A 23,865-nucleotide genomic window follows, 5' to 3' on the forward strand; every position below is an offset into this window, starting at 1 on the left:
CAGGACCCCCCCTTGTCCCCAGGGCTCATTGTGATGTCCCAGGATCCCCATTGTCCCCAGAGCCCATTGTGATGTCCTGGGAACCCCCTTTGACCCCAGGGTCCATTGTGACACCATGGGGACCCCCTCTTGTCCCCAGGGCCCATCGTGGCACCGTGGGGACCCCCTTGTCACTGGGGACCCATTGTGACACTATGGGGACCCCCCTTTGTGCCCAGGGCCCATTGTAACATCCTGGGGACCCCCTTGCCTCCAGGGCCCCTTGTGACATCAAAGGATCACCCTTTGTCCCCAGGACCCATTGTGACATCCCAGGACCCCACTTACTCCCCAGGGCCCATTGTGGCACCATGAGGACCCCCTTTGTCATTGGTGCCCATTGTGACATCCCAGGACCCCCCATTGTCTGCAGAGCCCATTGTGACACTATAGGGACCCCCCTTGTCACTGAGGACCCATTGTGACACCATGGGCACCTCCCCTTGTCGTCAGAGCCCATCGTGACATCCCAAAACCCCCAATTGTCTCCAGGGCCCATTGTGACATCCTGGGGACGTCCCTTTCTCCCCAGGGCCCATTGTGACGTTCCCAGGACCCCCATTGTCCTCAGGGCCCATTGTGACATTCAGGGGACCCCCTTTGTCTTCAGGGCCCATTGTGACACCATGGAGACCCCATTTGTCACTCGGGCGCATTGTGACATCCTAGGACCCCCCATTGTCCCCAAGGCCCATTGCGACATCCTGGGGACCCCCCTTTGTCCTCAGGGCCCATTGTGACATTCAGGGCACCCCTCTTTGTCCCCAGGGCCCATTCTGATACCATGGGGACCACTTTGTCCCCAGGGCCCTCTGTGACATCCTGGGGACGCCCTTTGTCCCCAGGGCCCATTTTGACACCATGTGCACCCCCCTTTGTGCCCAGGGCCGATTGTGACATCCTGGGGACCCTCTTTGTCCCCAGGGCCCATTGTGATATCCTGGGGACACCCCATTGTCTCCAGGGCCCATTGTGAACATCCTGGGGACCCCCTTGTCCCCAGGGCCCACTGTGACATCCTGGGGACACCCCATTGTCTCCAGGGCCCATTGTGACATCCTGGGGACCCTCTTTGTCCCCAGGGCCCATTGTGACATCCTGGGGACACCCCATTGTCTCCAGGCCCCATTGTGAACATCCTGGGGACCCCCTTATCCCCAGGGCCCATCGTGGCACCGTGGGGACCCCCCGTTGTCCCCAGGGCCTATAGTGACACCGTGGGTACCCCCTTTGTCCCCAGTGCCCATTGTGACATCCTGGGGACCCCCCTTGTCCCCAGGGCTTATTGTGACATCCTGGGGACCGCCTTTGTCTCCAGGGCCAATTGTGACATCCCAGGACCCCCCATTGTTGTCCCCAGGGCTTATTGTGATACCATGGGGACCCCCCTTGTCCCCAGGGCCCATTGTGACATTCAGGGGGACTCCTCTTTGTCCCCAGGGCCTATTGTGTCATCCTGGGGATCTCCCCTTGTCTCTAGGGCCCATTGTGAGACTGTGGAAGACCCCCTTTGTCCCCAAGTCCCATTGTGACGTCCCAGGACGCCTCGTTGTCCCCAGGACCCATTGTGACTCCATGGGAACCCCCCCTTGTCCCCAGGGCCCATTGTGACATCCTGGGACCCCCCTTTGTCCCCAGTGCTCATTGTGAAATCCTGGGGACCCACTTTGTCCCCAGGGCCCATTGTGGCACCATGGGGAGCGCCTTTGTCACTGGGGACCATTGTGACATTCCAGGATTTTACTTTGTCCCCGGGGCCCATTGTGACATCCTGGGGATCCCCCTTTGTCGCCAGGGCCCACTGTGACACCGTGGGCACCCTCTTTGTCCCGTGGGCCCATTGTGACCTTCAAGGGACCCCCCATTGTCCCCAGGGCCCATTGTGACATCCTGGGTACCCCCTTTGTCCCCAAGACCCATTGTGACATCCTAGTACCCCCCGCAGTCCCCAGGGCCCATTGTGACATCCTGGGGATCCCTTTGGCCCCAGGGCCCATTGTGACAGGGCGGGGATCCCCCTTGTCCCCAGGGCCCATTGTGAAACCGTGGGGACCCTCTTGTCCCCAGGGCCCATTGTGGCACCGTGGAGACCCCCCCTTTGTCTCCAGTGCCCATTGTGACATCCTGGGGACCCCCTTTGTCCCCAGTGCTCATTGTGACAGGGTGGGACCCCCCTTGTACCCAGGGCCCGTTGTGACATCCTGGGGACCCCCTTTGTCCCCAGGGCCTATTGTGACATCCTGGGGAGTACCCTTTATCCCCAGGGCCCATTGTGACATCCTGGGGAGTCCCCTTTATCCCCAGGGCCCATTGTGACATCCTGGGGACCCCCTTTGTCCCTAGGGTTCATTGTGACATCCCAGGACCCCCATTGTCCCCAGGGCCCATTGTGAACAACCTGGGGACCCCCCTTTTTCCCCGGGCCCATTGTGGCGTCCCAGGATGCTTCATTGTCCCCTGGGCCCATTGTGACATCCCGGGGACCCCTTTTGTCCCCAGGGTCCATTGTGACATCCTGGGGCCTCCCTTTGTCCCCAGGGCCCATTGTGACATCGCAGGAGCCCCCATTGTCCCAAGGGCACATTGTTACATCCTGGGGACCCCCTTGTCCCCAGGGCCCATCGTGGCACCGTGGGGACCCTCCCTTTGTCTCCAGTGCCCATTGTGACATCCTTGGGACCCCCCTTGTCCCCAGGACCCGTTGTGACATCTTGGGGACCCCTATGTCACCAGAGCCCATTGTGATATCCTGGGGAGCCCCCTTTGTCCCCAGGGCCCATTGTGCACATCCTGTGGACCCCTCTTTGTCCCCAGGGCCCATTGTGATATCCTGGGGAGCCCTCTTTTTCCCCAGGGCCTATTGTGACATCCTGGGGACCCCCTTTGTCCCCCGGGCCCATTGTGACATCCTGAAGACCCCCTTTGTCCCCAGGGCCTATTGTGACATGCCAGGACCCCCCCTTTTCTCCAGGGCCCATTGTGACGTCCCAGGACCCCCTATTGTCCCCAGAGCCCATTGTGACATCCCAGGACCCCCCATTGTCCCCAGGCCCCATTATACACATCCTGGGGTCCCCCTTTATCCCCAGGGCCATTGTGACACCATGGGGACCCCCTTTGTCCCCAGGGCCCATTGTGACATCCCAGGATGCCCCATTGTCCCCTGGGCCCATTGTGAAATCATGGGGACCCCCTTTGTCCCCAGGGCCTATTGTGACATCCCAGGACCCCCCATTGTCCCCAGGGCCCATTGTGACACCGTGGAGACCCTCCTTGTCCTCAGGGCCCATTATGACATTCAGGGGACTCCTCTTTGTCCCCAGGGCCTATTGTGACATTCTGGGGACCCCCCTTTACTCCAGGGCCCATTGTGACGTCCCAGGACCCCCTATTGTTCCCAGGGCCCATTGTGACATTCTGGGGACCCCTCTTTGTCCCCAGGGCCCATTGTGGCACCATGGGGACCCCCTTTGTCCCCAGGGCCCATTGTGACATCCCAGAACCCCAATTTGTCCTCAGGGCCCATTGTGACATCCTGGGGACCCCCTTGTCCCCAGGGCCCATCGTGGCACTGAGGGGACCCCCCCCCCCTAGTCCCCAGGGCCCATTGTGGCACCATGGACACCCCCTTTGTCCCCAGGGCCCATTGTGACATCCCAGGACCCCACCTTGTCCCCAGGGTCCCTTCTGACAGGGTGGGGACCCCCCTTTCTCCCCAGGGCTCATTGTGACATCCCAGGACCCCTCGTTGTCCCCAGTGCCCATTGTGACATCCTGGGGACCCACCTTGTCCCCAGGGCCCATTGTGAAATCCGGGGAACCCCCTGGTCTCCAGGGCCCATAGTGGTACCGTGGGGACTCGTCCTGTCACTTGGGTCCATTGTGACACCATGGGGACCCCGCCTTTGTCCCCAGTACCCATTGTGACATCCTGGGGACCCCTTTGTCCCCGGGGCCCATTGTGACATCCTGGGGACCCCCCTTTGTCCCCAGAGCTCGTTGTCGCACCATGGGGACCCCCTTTGTCACTGGGGCCCATTGTGACATCCCAGGACCCCCCATTGTCCCCAGGGCCCATTGTGACACCGTGGGGACCCCGCCTTTTCCCCAGGGCCCATTGTGACGTCTCAGGACCCCCTTTGTCCCCAGGGCCCACTGTGGCACCATGGGGACCCCCTTTGTCCTCTGGGCCCATTGTGACATTCCAGGACCCCACTTTGTCCCCAGGGCCCATTGTGACACCGTGGGGACCCCCCTTGTCCCCAGGGCCCATTGTGACAATTAAGGGACCCCCTTTGTCCCCAGGGCCCATTGTGACATTCAGGGCACCCCTCTTTGTCCCCAGGGCCCATTCTGATACCATGGGGACCACTTTGTCTCCAGGGCCCACTGTGACATCCTGGGGACGCCCTTTGTCCCCAGGGCCCATTTTGACATCCTGGAGACACCCCATTGTCTCCAGGGCCCATTGTGAACATCCTGGTGACCCCCTTGTCCCCAGGGCCCATCGTGGCACTGTGGGGACCCCCCGTTGTCCCCAGGGCCTATAGTGACACCGTGGGTACCCCACCTTCTCCCCAGGGTCCCTTCTGACAGGGTGGGGACCCCCCTTTCTCCCCAGGGCTCATTGTGACGTCCCAGGACCCCTCGTTGTCCCCAGTGCCCATTGTGACATCCTGGGGACCCCCCTTGTCCCCAGGGCCCATTGTGAAATCCGGGGAACCCCCTGGTCTCCAGGGCCCATAGTGGTACCGTGGGGACTCGTCCTGTCACTTGGTTCCATTGTGACACCATGGGGACCCCGCCTTTGTCCCCAGTACCCATTGTGACATCCTGGGGACCCCTTTGTCCCCGGGGCCCATTGTGACATCCTGGGGACCCCCCTTTGTCCCCTAGGCCCATTGTGACACCATGGGGACCCCACTTCTTTCCAGGACCCATTGTGGCATTCTGGGGACCCCCCTTGTCCCCAGGGCCCATTGTGACAATTAAGGGACCCCCTTTGTCCCCAGGGCCCATTTTGACATCCCAGGACCCCACTTTGTCCCCAGTGCTCATTGTGAAATTCTGGGGACCCCCCTTGTCCTCAGGGCTCATTGTGACAGCCGAGGACCTTACTTTGTCCCCAGGGCCCATTGTGACATCCCAGGACCCCCCAATGTCTCCAGTGCACATTGTGACATCCTGGGGACCCCCCTTGTCCCCAGGGCCCATTGTGACATCCGTGGGACCCCCTTGTCTCCAGGGCCCATTGTGGCACTGTGGGGACTCATCACTTGGGCCCATTGTGACATCCTGGAGACCCCCCTTTATCCCCAGGGCCCATAGTGACACCGTGGAGACCCCATTTGTCACTGGGGCCCATTGTGACATCCCAGGACACCCCATTGTCCCCAGGGCCCACTGAGACATCCTGGCGACCACCCTTTGTCCCCAGGGCCCATTATGCACATTCAGGGGACACCCCTTTGTCCCCAAGGCCCATTGTGACATCCTGGGGAGACCCCATTGTCCTCAAGGCCCATTGTGGCACCATGGGGACCCCCTTTGTCCCCAGTGCCCATTGTGACATCCCAGGAGCCACCTGTGTCCCTAGGGCCCATTGTGACATCCTGGGGACCCCCTTGTCCCCAGTGTCCATTGTGGCATCCTGGGACCCCCGTTGTCCCCAGGGCACATTGTGGCACCATGTGGACCCCCTTTTTCCCGAGGGCCCATTATAACGTCCCAGGACCCCCCATTCTCCCCTGGGCCCATTGTGGCATCCTGGGGTCCCCCTTTTGTCCCCTGGGCCCATTGTGACACTGTGGGGACCTCCTTTGTCCCCAGGGCCCATTGTGACACTGTGGGGACCCCCTTTGTCCCCGGGGCCCATTGTGACATCCTGGGGAACCGCTTTGTCCCCAGGACCCATTGTGAGGTCCCAGGACCCCCCCTTGTCCCCATGGCTCATGTCCCAGGATCCCCATTGTCCCCAGAGCCCATTGTGATGTCCTGGGAACCCCCTTTGACCCCAGGGTCCATTGTGACACCATGGGGACCCCCTCTTGTCCCCAGGGACCATCGTGGCACCGTGGGGACCCCCTTGTCACTGGGGACCCATTGTGACACTATGGGGACCCCCCTTTGTGCCCAGGGCCCATTGTAACATCCTGGGGACCCCCTTGCCTCCAGGGCCCCTTGTGACATCAAAGGATCACCCTTTGTCCCCAGGACCCATTGTGACATCCCAGGACCCCACTTACTCCCCAGGGCCCATTGTGGCACCATGAGGACCCCCTTTGTCACTGGTGCCCATTGTGACATCCCAGGACCCTCCATTGTCTGCAGAGCCCATTGTTACACTATAAGGACCCCCCTTGTCACTGAGGACCCATTGTGACACCATGGGCACCTCCCCTTGTCGTCAGAGCCCATCGTGACATCCCAAAACCCCCTATTGTCTCCAGGGCCCATTGTGACATCCTGGGGACCTCCCTTTCTCCCCAGGGCCCATTGTGATGTTCCAGGAACCCCCATTGTCCTCAGGGCCCATTGTGACATTCAGGGGACCCCCTTTGTCTTCAGGGCCCATTGTGACACCATGGAGACCCCATTTGTCACTCGGGCCCATTGTGACTCCTAGGACCCCCCATTGTCCCCAAGGCCCATTGCGACATCCTGGGGACCCTCCTTTGTCCTCAGGGCTTATTGTGACATCCTGGGGACCGCCTTTGTCCCCAGGGCCCATTGTGACATCCCAGGACCCCAAGTTGTCCCCAGGGACCATTGTGACACCGTGGGGACCCCCTTTGTCCTCAGGGCCCGTTCTGAACATCCTGGGGACCCCCTTGTCCACACGACCCATCGTGGCACCGTGGGGACCCCCCGTTGTCCCCAGGGCCTATAGTGACACCGTGGGTACCCCCTTTATCCCATGAGCCCATTGTGACATCCTGGGGACCCCCTTGTCCCCAGGGCCCACTGTGACACCATGGGGATCGCCTTTGTCCCATGGGCCCATTGTGACATTCTGGGGACCCCCTTGTCGCCAGGGCCCATCATGGCACCGTGGGGACCCCCCTTTGTCCCCAGTGCCCATTGTGACATCCTGGGGACCCCCCTTGTCCTCATGGCTTATTGTGACACCCTGGGACCCCCTTTGTCCCCAGGGCCCATTGTGACGTCCCAGGACCCCCCAGTTGTCCCCAGGGACCATTGTGACATCCTGGGGACCCCCTTTGTCCCCAGTGCTCATTGTGACAGGGTGGGACCCCCCTTGTACCCAGGGCCCATTGTGACATCCTGGGGACCCCCTTTGTCCCCAGGGCCTATTGTGACATCCTGGGGAGTCCCCTTTATCCCCAGGGCCCATTGTGACATCCTGGGGACCCCCTTTGTCCCTAGGGTTCATTGTGACATCCCAGGACCCCCATTGTCCCCAGGGCCCATTGTGAACAACCTGGGGACCCCCCTTTTTCCCTGGGCCCATTGTGGCGTCCCAGGATGCTTCGTTGTCCCCTGGGCCCATTGTGACATCCCGGGGACCCCTTTTGTCCCCAGGGTCCATTGTGACTTCCTGGGGCCTCCCTTTGTCCCCAGGGCCCATTGTGACATCGCAGGAGCCCCCATTGTCCCAAGGGCACATTGTTACATCCTGGGGACCCCCTTGTCCCCAGGGCCCATTGTGACATCCTGAAGTTCCCCTTTGTCCCCAGGGCCTATTGTGACATCCCAGGACCCCCCCTTTTCTCCAGGGCCCATTGTGATGTCCCAGGACCCCCTATTGTCCCCAGAGCCCATTGTGACATCCCAGGACCCCCCATTGTCCCCAGGCCCCATTATACACATCCTGGGGTCCCCCTTTATCCCCAGGGCCATTGTGACACCATGGGGACCCCCTTTGTCCCCAGGGCCCATTGTGACGTCCCAGGATGCCCCATTGTCCCCTGGGCCCATTGTCAAATCATGGGGACCCCCTTTATCCCCAGGGCCTGTTGTGACATCCCAGGACCCCCCATTTTTCCCAGGGCCCATTGTGACATCCCAGGACCCCCCATTGTCCCCAGGGCCCATTCTGACACCATGGGGACCCCCTTTGTCCCCAGGGCCCATTGTGACACCGTGGAGACCCTCCTTGTCCTCAGGGCCCATTATGACATTCAGGGGACTCCTCTTTGTCCCCAGGGCCTATTGTGACATCCTGGGGACCCCCCTTTTCTCCAGGGCCCATTGTGACGTCCCAGGACCCCCTGTTGTTCCCCGGGCCCATTGTGAAATCCTGGGGACCCCCTCTTTTTCCCCAAGGCCCATTGTGACATCCCACGACCCCCCATTGTCCCCAGGCCCCATTATGCACATCCTGCGGTCCCCCTTTATCCCCCGGCCCCATTCTGACACTGTGGGGACCCCTGTTGTCCCCAGGACCCATTGTGACATCCTGGGGACCCCCTTTGTCCCCAGGGCCTATTGTGACATCCCAGAATCCCCCATTGTCCCCAGGGCTCATTGTGACACCGTGGGGAACCCCCTTTGTCCCCAGGGCCCATTGTGACATCCTGGGGACTCCCTTTGTCCCCAGGGCCCATTGTGACATCCCAGGACCCCACATTGTCCCCAGGGCCCATTGTGACATCCTGGGAACCCCCTTGTCCCCAGGGCCCGTCGTGGCACCGTGGGGACCCTCCCCTTTTTCTCCAGTGCCAATTGTGACATCCTTGGGACCCCTCTTGTCCTCAGAGCCCATTGTGACATCCTGGGGAGCCCCCTTTGTCCCCAGGGCCGATTGTGACATCCTGGAGACCCCGTTTGTCCCTAGGGCCCATTGTGGCACCATGGGGACCCCCTTTGTCCCCAGGGCCCATTGTGACGTCCCAGGACCCCCCATTTTCCCCAGGGCGCATTGTGACATCCTGGGGACCCCCATTGCCCTCATAGTCCATTGTGACATCCTGGGCAGCCCCCTTTGTCCCCAGGGCCCATTGTGACATCCCAGGACCCCCCTTGTCTCCAGACCCCATTGTGACATCCTGGGGACCCTGTTGTCTCAAGGGCCCATTGTGACACCGTGGGGACCCCCTTTGTCACTGGGGCCCATTGTGGCATACCAGGACTCCACTTTGTCCCCAGGGCCCATTGTGACACCGTGGGGACCCCTTTGTCCCCAGGACCCATTGTGACATCCCATGACCCCCCCTTGTCCCCAGGGCCCATTGTGACATCCTGGGGACCCCTTTGTCCCCAGGGACCATTGTGACAGGGTGGGACACCCCTTGTCTCCAAGGCCCATTGTGACATCATGGGGACCCCCCTTTGTCCCCAGGGCCCATTGTGACATCCTGGGGATCCCGTTTGTCCCCAGGGCCCATTGTTACATCCTGGGGACCCCCTTTGTCCCCAGGGGCCATTGTGACATCCTGGGGACCCCCCTTGTCCCCAGAGCCCATTGTGACATTCAGGGGACCCTCTCTTTGTCTCCAGGGCCGATTGTGACATCCTTGGGACCTCGTTTGTCCCCAGGGCCCATTGTTGTACCATGGGGACCCCCTTTGTCCCCAGGGCCCATTGTGGCACCATGGTGAACTCCTTTGTCACTGGGGCTCATTGTGACATCCCAGGACCCCCCGTTGTCCCCAGGGGCCATTGTGACATCCCAGGACCCCCCGGTGTCCCCAGGGCCCATTGTGACATCCTGGGTCCCCCTTTGTCCCTGTCGAGGGTTAAGATTGCGGGGTGACAATCAAACCCTGGCAGATGTGTTGTCAACCTCCTCTGCCCCCCACTTCCCCCTTTTGCCCCTCCCTCTCCCCCCTTCCCACTCAGGGCAGGCGATCGGGAGGGGAAGAAGCACAGAGGGGAGAGAGTTGGAAAAGTTCAAGATGTTTTACTGATGCTACTGATAAGAACAGAGAAAATAATACAAATATACAAAACCCATCTTGTAAGTCTGAGCAACTGCAGAGCCAGCACCCAAAGTCCTGGATCAGACTCTGCAGCCAACCGGAGCTGGATTCAGTCTCTCACTGGCCTCCGTTCGCAGGGACGACCAGCAAGGTCCTCTCCTGCTGTCGGCCATGAGCAGAAGGGAAGGAAAAAGGCAAAAGGGAAGGGAAAAAGGGACGAGATCCTCGTGATCTCCCACTTTTATATGAAGTATTCACGTGAACGGAATGTTATACACAGTTGCTCACCGGTTTCTCGTTGCCCCTCTCGCGAGATGTCCATCTGTGCTTGTCAATAAGTTTCCATTCCATTGCTGGGTTTGCCAAAACATGTGTCTGGTTCTCCAGGAAAATGCAGCTGACATGAAGGCTTTGGCTGACAGGCAAAATTCACTAAAAGAGAAACTTGTTTTTACCAAAACCAGGACAGCTGGGGGCGCAGAGGCTGCTGAGACATGGAGATGGACTGGGACACGGGGGTGGGCTGGGACATAGAGATAGGCTGGGACATGGATGGCCTGGGTCACAGAGACTGCTGGGATGTGCAGACGGGCTGGGTCATGGGCACGAGTCAGAGCCAGCACAGGAGCAGGGAGGCTGGGGCAGCTCCATCCTGCAGACGTGCTTGTCCTGGCCATGCCAGCCATGGGATACGTGCCCCAGCACAGACACACACCCGTGGGACACACAGCTGGCCACAGGGACCCCAGAGACACACGCACGCCCCGTGCCATCATTCCAGTTCATTGGTGGAGCCGTGGGGGTCACTGGGGTGGCGGTGGCGGTGGCCAAGGGTGGCGAGGGTGGCACCGAGGTGCTCACAGTCCAAACTGATCACTGTGTTTAAAAAGATAATCGAGGGGGAAGGGCAACCAAAGAGCCAGGAATCCATATTTCAAATAAATCAATAAGGTGAGAGGGTTGTTAATTAGATGAATGAGACAGGTAAACTGAGGCCAGCCCTGGGGAGTCTGTAACCCCTGCAGTGCCAAGCGCTGGGGAGCAGGGCAGGGAATGTGCAGCTGGGGTTGGTGGATGTGTAAGCGGGGGCTTTTTGTCCCATTCCCTGTGCTGTCTTTGGGTAGAACACCTGGTCTTGCCAAATCGTTTATAAAATACGCTTTGCTGAGAGATCCTGCCCGGGGCTGTTCTCTTGGCAAGGGGATTGTTTCCCACAGCAGGGTTTGGCAGCAGAAGTTTGGCAGGACAAGAGGGCCCATGAGGTCAGAAAGCACAGCAGAGCTGGAACGTGGGGTCACGGGCACCAAACCCAGCTCGGGTGGGAGCCAAGAGGGTCCCCTCGTGTGCAGGGCCCAAAGCGCCATCTGTGGCATCTGCCCGTCCTTCTGAGCGCCCAGAGCCTCCCTCTTGGGGCCTAATCCCCATGTTTAGGGTCCCAACGCGTCTTTCATCACCCACGGCCTTTGGTCAGGGCCCGCAGCTTCATTTTCAGGTGGAGCCGCTGCCTGGCAACAACCGCCCGGAAGTCTGTGGACAGCCAGGGGATGAAATGCAGCCAATCACATTTGAGGAGGCGGGGCAAGTCATGTGATTGAAATGTAAGCAGCCAATCGAGCTTTGAGACCTGCAGGACAGTTGGCGACAGTTGGACAAACTGGGCAGCGCTCAGGGGCGGGCTGTGCTGGCTGCACCAATCACACCTGGTGGGAGTGCAGCAGAGGGATGATTGACAAATAACCTGACCAATTATTTGGTGGGGGGAGCCAGTGGGAAATCCCAGACAGCCAATCAGAGAAAAGAGCGGCTCAGGGAAGGCGGACACTGTGGGGGGAGTAACCCCTCAGGCCGCCAATCAGAGAGAGTATCACCTCAGGGCAGGGCGAGCCCCAAAGCAGGACAGAATCACTGCCCAGGCAGCCAATCAGCTGCAGGATCAGCTCAGGGGAGGAGACTGACAGCCCTCCCGACCAATGGTGGCGCAGCCCAGGCTGAGCAGGCGGTTGCTCTGCAGGCGGCCAGCGTGAGCTTTGCCATGGCGCCCGTGGAGCTGCCCGAGGCCCAGCAGCGCCCGGCCCAGCCCTGGGGCCCTTTATCCTCCCTCTGGGGCCCTGGAGATGTCTTGCTGCCTCTGGCCCAGGTGTGTGTGGGCTGCTCTGGCCTTGTTCTCCTGGGCGGGGGAGGGGGCAGGGGGCACTTTCTGGAGAGGAGCTGCTGGGGCTGGAGCTGGAGAGAGCAGGAGAAGGGGAAGCAGCTGGAGGGTGGAGTGCAGGGGATCCCCACAGCTGCTGCTGTAGCTGCACCAGAGACAGCTGCCCCTCTGGGTGAGGAAGAGTCCCTGTGAGCAGCCTCAGCAGAGCAGATCACAAACGTGCACCGCAGGGTCTGTGTAAGTGGGGAAAATCACTGTCCGGCCGTATAGTGTGTGTGTGTGTGGGGTGCGTCTGGGGAGCCTCGTGCTGTGAGAGCTGTCAGACACCCATGTGTTCTCTTAGGTGCGGGATGGACAAACGGCTGGAGCTACAGAATAGGAGGGGAGGGAAAGGCAGGCAGACAGAAGGGCCTGAACTGCACAGCTTGCCTGGCAGTGCAGAGAGCAGGAACTGTGGTGAGTGCTGGGGTCTTGGGCTCATTTCGTCCTGTTTTGTGCTCCCCTCCCTCCCTCCCTGCTCCCTCCTCTTTCCTACCGTGTCCTTCTCCCTCTTCATCTCTTCTCTCTCTGCCCCTCTCTGCTTCTTCCTCACCGTTTCCTCCACCCGTCTCCACCTCTGTGCAGGGTTTCTCGTATCTCACTCTCTGTCTCCGCTGCTCTGTGCTTCTCATCATCCCTGGTTTCTCTTTGTCACCATTCTGCTCTGTTGCTGTGTCCTGCTCCCTGCCCCATCATTTCTCACTGTATCCCTCTGTCCTGCTCCCTGCACCTGTTCCTGCCCCTCTTCTTTTTTACTCCCTCTCCATCTTGCTGCCCGCCCCAGGATTTTTTCCCCAATCTCTGTCCTGCCCCCAACCCTTGTTGTTCTTTCTCTCTCCTGCTCCCCTTCTGTCTTCTGCCTGTCTTCCCTTTCCCGGCTGCTTCTTTCTCCAGCTCTGTCCAGATTACTGCCCCTCTTCCTTTTGATGTCTTTCTGTCCTGGTTTTCTTTCTGTCTCCCATCCCTGTTCCCAGTGCCATCCCTTCTCGCTATATCACCCCTGTCCAGCTGGCTCTGCCTTTTCTTTGTCTTCTCTTCCTCTTTCCTGCTGCTCAGCCCTCTTTTCCTCTTTCTCCAGCTCCTTGCTGCATGTTTCCCCTTTCCAGTCTCTTCATTTGGATCCCAACTTTGCTTTATTTCTCACTCCATTTGTTCTGTTCCCTGTCTTTCTTTTTGTCTCTCCATCTGTGCATCCCCCTCCCTGTCTTTCTCCAGCCCCTTCCTGCTTCTCCTCCTCCCCCCTCCCCATCCCTCTGTCCTGCTCATCAGCCCTGCTGGTTCTTCCTCCCTGTCTCATCCCAGCTCATTGTGCCTTTTTGCCTTCATCTCTCCGTCCTTTTCCCTGTGTGTTTGTTTCTCTCTCAGCTCCTCTGTCTTCTCTCTTGTCTGATTTGTCTCTTGCTAGCCCTCTGTCCTTCTCCCCAGCAGCTTCACCTGAATGGCCAGGTGTCCCTGCACTCTGGTGGTTCCTCATCACTGCCCTGGGCTGTGTCTGTAGGGCTGGGGATCATTTAGGAGCTGCTCTCCTTCTGCAGACAGCAGAGCCTGGTGCAGCTACAGCAGAGGTTGTTCTCAGCTGCTGCTTATGCAGCTCGTTGGAAGAGCAGCTGTGGGCCTTCTTTGGAAGGGAGGTTTCTTGTTCTGTGCTTACTGCTCCTGGGGACCCTGCACAGGAGCGGTGTTGGGGTCTGCAGGGACGGGTGGGACCTGCTGTGATTCCTGGTGAACGTGAACTGAACTTGTCCTGATGTACTCGAATGAAAACAGACTGACTGGAGATGGTTTACTGCCCTGTTTCAGTTCCAAACTACATGTTTGGCACTGGAGAACATGAGACTTTGTGCTGCGTTCCAGATGTCAGCTGAGAACATCACTGCCTTTGGTACCAGGGCAGGTGGTCTGTGATCAGGGGTGCGGACTTGCATGGCAGTGCTTTAATGAACATTTTATGGTCTTGCCACTTCAAAGCCCTTCATTTTCCTAGAAATTTGAAGATGGCATTTCTCATTCGGAGGTTCAGACTTCGGTTGGACTTGATGTTGAATGGTCCATACAATGGGGTGCATAAAAGAAGAATCTCGCTTCCTTGTTGTTTTCTAACGCTGTCTGAATTTGGTAAGCAAGAGGAAGAGTGGCTTGCAGTGTCTGCTTTTGAGAGGAACGTATTCCTGACTGTCTCCATCTCTGTATGGTGAAGCTTTCTGCCTGCACTATGATTTTGCTGGGCTGTGAGGCTGTGTTGGAGCAGCAGAGGTCAGAAGTGGTGGCTTTAAAGGCGTTGAAGCTGTGGTCAAACTAGCAGGAAAAGCTGGTTTCTTCCCAGAGAGCTGCCTGACAAATATAGCTACAAGTAAAGACCCTTGAAGTTGGCTTTTTTTATTTAAATTTACTATTAATATGTAGCTTTTGGGATTGATTGATTGATTGATTTCTGGGAAGCAAGAAGTGAGAGCCTGTGCACTCCCACAGGCAGAGCTGCCTCCCAAAATAGGTGCCCCCTTCTCCACTTCTGTTCCTTCCATGCTGGTGTAGCACAAGGCCATGCAGCAGTGTGCAGATGTGGTGATTCCAATGTGACTGTGAGGTCAGAGCCCCTCGGTGACGTGCTGTGCTGTGTCTTGGCAGCAGCAGCATCATGGGGCGAGCGTGGGGGCCATGGTCCTCACCCTGTTCCTCCTCCTGGTGTCCCTGCCAGCCCGGGACGCCCAGGCTGCTCCAGCCGAGCGCAGGGAGCAGGTGGGCGAGCAGGGGCAGCACCCAGCCCCGAGCAGCTCAGCAGGGCAGCAGTGGGGCCAGGGCTGGGGCTGGGGCCGGGAGAGCAGCCGGGCTGGGCCGGGCAGGGCGAGCCAGGCAGCACCAGGGTGTGGGCAGGGGGCAGACACCCGCAGGGAGGGGAGAGGGGCTGCGGCTGCTTCAGGGGCAGGTTCTGGGCAAGCAGGGGCTGGGAGTGCTGGCACAGGGCAGAAACCAGCACTGAGTCCCTGTGGGGCCCTCCCTGCCCCCCAGCCTCGTGCCACACGGCCCCATCCCAGGGCGCGCTTTGAGCCTTTGGGCCCGTTGCAAATCAAAGCTGGGATTGCTTTGGCACTTTGGGCCACTTTAGAGCTAAACCTGGGCACATTTGTGCCCTTTGGGATCGTTTCTGCCTATATCTGGGAGTTCTTTGGTTTTCCAGTTTTGTTTATACCCAAATCTGGGGGTGTTTGGGCCATTTTTGGCCATTTTTTTACCCAAATCTGGGCATACTTCGACTCTTTGGTCCAGTTTCACCCTGAATCTGGGGATGTTATACCCCTTTTTGGCCAGTTTTGCTCAAATCTAGTGGTGCTTTGGTTTTTTCTGCCTCTCTTGACCCGATATACTCAGGTGCTTTTGCCCATTTTTTCCCCTGATATGGGCACTGTGATCCCAAATATGGGATGTTTTCATGTTTGCCGACAGCTTTGCACCCAAGTGTGGATGTTTTTGCCTCTTTGGGCCACTTTTTGCCCAAATACTCAGATTGTTTTGCCTGTGTTGACCAATTTAGCCCCCAAATATTTGGAATATTTTGTCGTTTTGCCAGTTTTTTCCCCAAATACGGCTATTTTTCTGCAAGATATGGGCACTGTTGTCCTAAATATGTTGTGTTGTGTTTTGTTTTTTCTCTCTTGTCTATGTCCTCTTTTCCCTGGAATGCAGGAGTGTTGCTCGGTGAGCCTGGAAACCTCTCTGATCTGTGCTTGACTCCAGGACATGGCCTTGGCAGAGTTGATCGAGCTTCTCAGCTGGGTCCTGGTTAGGAGCCTTGGGCTGTCCCAGAGGTGAGTTGTCACTGTCTGTCTGCTTGAGCGAATAAACACTCGTGTTTTAATAGGTTATTCGTGTGTGATTGTACCCAAGATCCTCTCAGAGGCTTTCCAAAAGCTTTTTGTGCCTTGGTGGTATTACACAGACAAGTCATGAATGTTCAATTTGCCTGAAAACCTGCTAGGTCTCAGCAAAAAGGTCACCCGTGCTCTGTTTCTAGCTGTGGGAACACACACCTCTGTATGTGTCTCATGTCATTATCTCACCCTCTCCCATCACAGCAGGTGACTGAGGAAGCAGGAGATCACAACGTGCCATGGAAGCTCCCACCCGTGTTTGACTCCCTGTTTGGTTCCTGCAGTCCATGCTGATCAAGCCTCTTGGTGTAATCCTGTTCCTGAGCCTGAGGGGAATCGCAGGGGTAAGTGTTCAGTGTTCATTGGTTACTGGCCTTTTGCGTTTGTTAGTATTTGGTTTATTATTTGTGAACGTTTTCTTGCAATAGTTGACCTTGCAGTAGCCAGCAGGCTCTGATTTAGGAGAAACATGGATGATCATTTTTTGCCCTGGTGCTCCATGCTCCCACGTTAGTGTGGGTTTCCTTTTGTGTGTGTGAGAGGTCTCCTGCCTTGCTTTAGGATTACAGTAAGTGATTGGACTAATATTAGAAGTTTAGATGAAGGGATAGGTGTTAGGGTTAGGGTTAGGGTTATTATTAGGGTTTGATTAGGATTAGGTTTAGGGTTTATGGGTAGGGATGTGGTTAGTGATAAGGGTTAGTATTAGGGTTAATGTTAGGAGTAAGGATTAAGGTTAGGGGTTAGGGAATAGTGTTTGTGTAAGCAGTAAGACTTCAGGTTTAGGGGGAAAGGGTAGGAATATGGTTAAGGTTGGCATAGGGTTAGGAGTTTGGGTTAGGGTTAGGCTTAGGTTTTGGAGTTTGGGTTAGGGTTAGGCTTAGGAGTTTGGGTTAGGCTTAGTCTTAAGCTTAGGAGTTTGGTTTAGGCTTAGACTTAGGGTTAGGAGTTTGAGTTAGGATTTAGGGTTAGTCTTAAGGCTAGGAGTTTGGGTTAGGCTTGGGCTTAGGCGTCTGGCTTGGGCTTAGGCGTCTGGCTTGGGCTTAGGCGTCTGGGTTGGGCTTAGGCTTAGAGTTAGGAGTTTGGGTTAGGGTTAAGGGATTGGGATAAGGGTTAAGAGATTGGGTTAGGGTTAAGGGATTGGGTTAGGATTGGGTTTAGGGTTAGGAATTAGGCTTAGGTTTAGGATTAGGATTAGCGTTATGGTCTGGGGTTAGGAATCTTAACCCTCGACAGGGACAAAGGGGGTCCCCACGGTGTCACAATGGGACCTGGGGACAATGGGAGTCCCCAGCATGTCACAATGGGCCCTGGGGACAGAGAGGGGTGCCCTGAATGTCAGAATGGGCCCCAGTGACAAAGGGATCCCCCATGGTGCCAAAATGGGCCCTGGGGACAAAGTAAGGTCCTGGAATGTCACAATGGGACCCAGAAACAAAGGGGGTCCCCATGGTGCGAAAATGGGCCCTGGGGACAAAGGGGGTCCCTAGGATGTCACAATGGGCTCTGGGGACAATGGGGGGTACTGGGATGTCACAATGGGCCCTGGGGACAAGGGGGAGTCATGGGACGTCCAATGGGCCCTGGGGACAAAGGGGGTCCCCAGGATGTCACAATGGGCTCTGGGGACAATGGGGGGTGTCCAGGATGTCACAATGGGCCCTGAGGACAAGGCGGGGTCCCCATGGTGTCACAAAACAACATCCTCAGGGATATGGGTCAGTGCCAGGGGTAGGTTATGCTTGGCCTCCATGACCTCGAGGGTCTTTTCCAACCAAAATGAGTTCTTAGGGTTTATCCCAAATGATGGGAACCCCCGCTTCCATCTCTGCTCTTCACCAAACACCTTTTAGAGGATGAAGAGGAAGGAGACGCAACACCTCAGCATACGGAGGGTCTTCCCCAAAGGGGTGGTCTGGGGTATCCAAAACACAAGGGGTGGTCTGGGGTATCCAAAACACAAGGGGTGGTGTGGGCATCCAAAGCACAAGGGGTGGTCTGGGGTATCCAAAACACAAGGGGTGGTGTGGGCATCCAAAGCACAAGGGGTGGTCTGGGGTATCCAAAACACAAGGGGTGGTGTGGGCATCCGAAGCACAAGGGGTGGTCTGGGCCATCCAAAGCTCTCCTGGAGCGACTGCTGCTTCTTCTTGCTTTCCATCAGCTTCTTGATGTCTTCCCGCGTGGGGATGCGCTCGTCATCTTCGTCATCTTCGTCATCTTCGTCATCTTCGTCATCTTCGTCATCTTCGTCATCTTCGTCATCTTCGTCATCTTCGTCATCTTTGTCATCTTCATCATCTTCATCATCTTCCTGCCCACCATCCCAGGCCCATCCGCAGCTGCTGGAGCTTCCATGAAAGGCCTGGAGCCACGCGCCGCTCCAGCTTCATCCAAAAGAGGTGGTGAGCTCCAAAAAGGAAGGAAGGAGGGAAGGAAGGAAGGAAGGAGGGAAGGAAGGAAGGAAGGAGGGAAGGAAGGAAGGAAGGAGGGAAGGAAGGAGGGAAGGAAGGAAGGAGGGAAGGAAGGAGGGAAGGAAGGAGGGAAGGAAGGAAGGAAGGAGGGAGGGAAGGAAGGAGGGAAGGAAGGAAGGAAGGAGGGAAGGAAGGAAGGAAGGAGGGAAGGAAGGAAGGAAGGAGGGAAGGAAGGAACCGGGGGTTCCCATCATTTGGGATAAACCCTAAAAACTCATTAATCACTTTGGTTGGAAAAAAGCACCCACCTCCATAGGACCCCATAGGGACCCATAGAGACCATAGAGGCCCATAGGGAGCCACAGAGCCCCATGGAACCCCATAGAGACCCATACGGACCGTAGAGCCTGTAGAGACCCATAGGGACCCATAGAGACCCATAGGGACCCATAGAGACCCAAAGGGACCCATAGAGAGGGAGGGTTTTAGGACCCTGGGGGTTCCATAGAGACCCATAGAGCATCAAGGAGCCCCATAAGGACCCATAGACACCCATAGGGACCCATAGAGCCCCATAGAGGCCCATAGGAAACCACAGAGCCCCATGGAACCCCATAGGGACCCATAGAGCTCCATAGGGACCCATAGAGACCCACAGGGACCCATAGAGAGGGAGGGTTTTAGGACCCCGGGGGTTCCATAGGGACCCACAGAGCCCCATTGGGACCCACAGAGACCCATAGGGACCCAAGGAACCCCATAGCGATCCTAGAGACCCATAGGGACCGTAGAGCCTGTAGAGACCCATAGGGACCCATAGAGACCCATAGAGCTCCATAGGACCCCATAGGGACCCATAGAGGCCCATAGGGAGCCACAGAGCCCCATGGAACCCCATAGAGACCCATAGGGACCCATAGAGACCCATAGGGAGCCACAGAGCCCCATGGAACCCCATAGAGCTCCATAGGGACCCATAGAGACCCATAGGGACCCATAGAGAGGGAGGGTTTTAGGACCCTGGGGGTTCCATAGAGACCCATAGAGCATCAAGGAGCCCCATAGGGACCCATAGAGCCCCAAAGAGCCCCATAGGGACCCACAGACACCCAAGGAGCCCCATAGAGACCCATTAAGACCCATAAGGACCCATAGGGACCCATAGAGGCCCATAGAGGCCCATAGGAAACCACAGAGCCCCATGGAACCCCATAGGGACCTATAGAGACCCATAGGACCCCATAGAGATCCAAGGAGCCCCATAGAGCTCCATAGGGACCCATAGAGAGGGAGGGTTTTAGGACCCCGGGGGTTCCTGCTGGGCTCAACTATGGCAAGAAAACCTTAATGAATAATTAACCGAATATTAATGAATGCAAAAGGCCAGGAACCAATGAGGAGTGAGCACTGAGCCCTGGGACAACCTGGGACAGCGGGGACAGGGACAGCGGGAATGTGACCCTGGGACCCATTGACCCCCATTGACCCCCATTGACCCCCATTGACCCCATTGCCCCCCATTGCCCCCCATTGCCCCCCATTGATCCATTGACCCCATTGACCCCCATTGACCCCATTGCCCCCCATTGCCCCCCATTGATCCCCATTGACCCATTGACCCCATTGACCCCCCATTGACTCCCATTGATCCCCATTGACCCCATTGACCCCCATTGACCCCATTGACTCCCATTGATCCCCATTGACCCCATTGACCCCCATTGACCCATTGACCCCCATTGACCCATTGATCCCCATTGACCCATTGATCCCCATTGACCCATTGACCCCATTGACTCCCATTGCCCCATTGACCCCATTGACCCCCATTGCCCCATTGACCCCCATTGCCCCATTGACCCCCATTGCCCCATTGATCCCCATTGACCCATTGACCCCCATTGACCCCCATTGATCCCATTGATCCCATTGACCCATTGGCCCCATTGACCCATTGATCCCCATTGATCCCCATTGATCCCCATTGACCCCATTGACCCCCATTGACCCCATTGACCCCCATTGACCCCCATTGATCCCATTGATCCCATTGACCCCATTGATCCCCATTGACCCCATTGACCCCGCTGACCCCCATTGACCCCCATTGACCCATTGATCCCCATTGACCCCATTGACCCCCATTGATCCCATTGACCCATTGACCCCATTGACTCCCATTGACCCCATTGATCCCATTGACCCCATTGACCCATTGACTCCCATTGACCCCCATTGACCCCGTTGACTCATTGCCCCCCATTGCCCCCCATTGCCCCCATTGATCCCCATTGACCCCATTGACTCCCATTGACCCATTGACCCATTGATCCCCATTGACCCCCATTGACCCCATTGATCCCCATTGACCCATTGATCCCCATTGACTCCCATTGACCCCATTGACTCCCATTGCCCCATTGACCCCCATTGACCCCCATTGACCCATTGATCCCCATTGACCCCATTGACCCATTGACCCCATTGACTCCCATTGACCCCATTGACCCATTGATCCCCATTGACCCCATTGACCCCCATTGACCCCATTGACTCCCATTGACCCATTGATCCCCATTGACCCCATTGACCCTATTGACCCCCATTGATCCCATTGACCCCATTGACCCCGCTGACTCCCATTGACCCCCATTGACCCATTGATCCCCATTGACCCATTGACCCATTGACCCCATTGACTCCCATTGACTCCCATTGACTCCCATTGACCCCATTGACCCATTGATCCCCATTGACCCCATTGACCCCCATTGACCCCATTGACTCCCATTGACCCATTGATCCCCATTGACCCTATTGACCCCCATTGATCCCATTGACCCCATTGACCCCGTTGACTCATTGATCCCCATTGCCCCCCATTGCCCCCCATTGATCCCCATTGATCCCCATTGATCCCCATTGCCCCCCATTGATCCCCATTGCCCCCATTGCCCCCCATTGATCCCCATTGTCCCCATTGACTCCCATTGCCCCCCATTGCCCCCATTGTCCCATTTCAGGTAAAAGAGGACATAAACAAGAGAGAAAAAACAAAACACAACACATTTGGGTACTCCTGGGTCCTTTGGGGCACTCCTGGGTCCTTTGGGGCACTCCTGGGTCCCTCCTGAACTCCTGGGTCCTTTGGGGTACTCCTGGGTCCCTTGGGGTACTCCTGGGTCCCTCCTGAACTCCCCATAGACCCCCATAATTTCCCCCTTAGGGACCCAGGAGTGCCCCATAGTGACCCATAAGTGACTCATGGAGCCCCCTAAGTGCGTTCGGGTCCCCTCGGGTCCCTTCGGGTGCGTTCGGGTCCCACTCGGGTCCCTTCGGGTGCGTTCGGGTCCCTTCGGGTGCCTTCGGGTCCCCTCGGGTGCGTTCGGGCCCCACTCGGGTCCCTTCGGGTGCGTTCGGGTCCCTTCGGGTGCGTTCGGGTCCCTTCGGCTCCCTTCGTGTATCTTCGGCTCCTCTCGGAGCCGCCTCCGCGCACGCCACGCACAGTGGGCGTGGCCACGCACCCCCCCCCCTTCCCATTGGCCGCCGCCTGAGGAAGGGGGCGTGGCCTCGCTCGCAGCCGCCGCCGCGGCGGGAAACGATCGTGAGGCGGGAAAAGGGGGAGAAAGTTGGGGGGGGAGGAAGAGGAGGGGCCGGGGGGGGAGCGGAACACGGGTTTTGGGGTAAAAAGGGGGGGATTTGGGAGTTTGGCGCCTTTTGGGGCACTTTCGGGTGGGTTCGGGTCCCTTCGGGGAGACTTCGGGCCCCTTCGGGTGGGTTCGGGCCCCTTCGGGTGGGTTCGGGCCCCTTCGGGTGGGTTCGGGTCCACTCGGGTGGGTTCGGGTCCCTTCGGGTGGGTTCGGGTCCACTCGGGTGGGTTCGGGTCCCTTCGGGTGCGTTCGGCTCCACTCGGACCCCTTCGGGAAGACTTCGGGTCCCTTCGGGTGCGTTCGGCCCCGGCCGGGACTCGGGCGCCGTTCGGCTCCGCTCGGGCCCATTCGGCTCCGCTCGGGCCCATTCGGCTCCGCTCGGCTCTTTCCGTCTCCGCTCGTTTTCCCGCGCTTTCCCTCAGAGCGCGAAGCGAAGCGCGGGGACCCCCGGGGCCGCTTTTTTCGCGCTTTTCCCGAGGTGACAACAGCGGGGGCTTTGGGGACACAGCTCGGGGAGCCTCAGCGGGAGGGTTTTGGGTTGAAAAAGCGCTATTTTGGGTCAATTTTGAGGTGGTTTGTGGCCCTCCCGGCGGGGCAAGATGGCGGCTCCGGACATCGAGGGGCTGCTGGGTGAGTAATGAGGGGGAATTAGGGGTGATTAGCGCGAATTAGGGGGTAATTAGGGGGCAGCGGGGATATGGAGGGGTGGGGGGGTGTTAATTAGCGCTGCTGAGGGTGTTAATTGTTAATGAATGCAGAGGAGGAGCCGTTGCAGGAGCTGCACCCCGGGCTGGCCCCGCTGAGGGGGATTGGGGGGGTGGGAGCGGAGCTGGAGAGGGAGGTGAGACAGGTAAGGGGGCATTGGGGACAATGGGGACAGAGAGAGAGAGTGTGTGCGGATCAGCAGTGATCACCCCAAACCTGCCCCGCAGACACGGCACCCAAAATCCTGCACCCCAAAATACTCTTCCCAAACCTGCACCCCAGAATCCTGCACCCCAAATCCTGCCTACCAAACCTTTCACTGCAAACCCCTGCACCCCAAGATTGTGCTGCCCTAAACACTGAACCCCCAAATCCTGAAGACCCGGATCCTTGCCTCCCAAGACTCTGCACCCCCAAATCCTGCACCCAAATCTCTCACCCCCACCACCCTGCACTCCCAACCCCTGCACCCCAAAACTCCACACCTCCAAATCCTGAACCCTGAAACCCCGCACCCCCAAATCCTGTGCCCCAGTCCTGTGCACCCCACACTCTGCAACCTTAAATTTCCCCCCAAGCCCCTGCACCCCAAACGCTGCACTCTTAGACCTGACTTCTAAACCCCAAGGGCCCATTGTGACATCCCAGAACCTCCTATTGTCCCCAGGGCCCATTGTGACATCCTGGGGACCCCCATTGTCCCCAGGGCCCATTGTGACATTCAGGGGACTCCTCTTTGTCCCCAGGGCCCATTGTGACATCCTGGGGACCGCCCCTTGTCACTGGGGCCCATTGTGACGTCCCAGGACCCCCCGTTGTCCCCAGGGTTCATTGTGACGTCTTAGGACCCCCCATTGTCCCCAGGGCCCATTTTGACATCCTGGAGACCCCTCTTTGTCCCCAGGGCCCATTGTGACATCCTGGGGACCCCCCCTTGTCACTGGGGCCCATTGTGACGTCCCAGGATCCCTCCTTGTCCCCAGGGCCCATTGTGACGTCTTAGGACCCCCCATTGTCCCCAGGGCCCATTGTGACATTCAGGGCACCCCCTTGTCCCCAGGGCCCATTGTGACATTCCGGGGACGCCTCTTTGTCCCCAGGGCACATTGTGACATCCTGGGG

Source organism: Patagioenas fasciata, unplaced genomic scaffold (assembly GCF_037038585.1).
Source record: "Patagioenas fasciata isolate bPatFas1 unplaced genomic scaffold, bPatFas1.hap1 Unplaced_1, whole genome shotgun sequence".
Taxonomy (NCBI): domain Eukaryota; kingdom Metazoa; phylum Chordata; class Aves; order Columbiformes; family Columbidae; genus Patagioenas; species Patagioenas fasciata.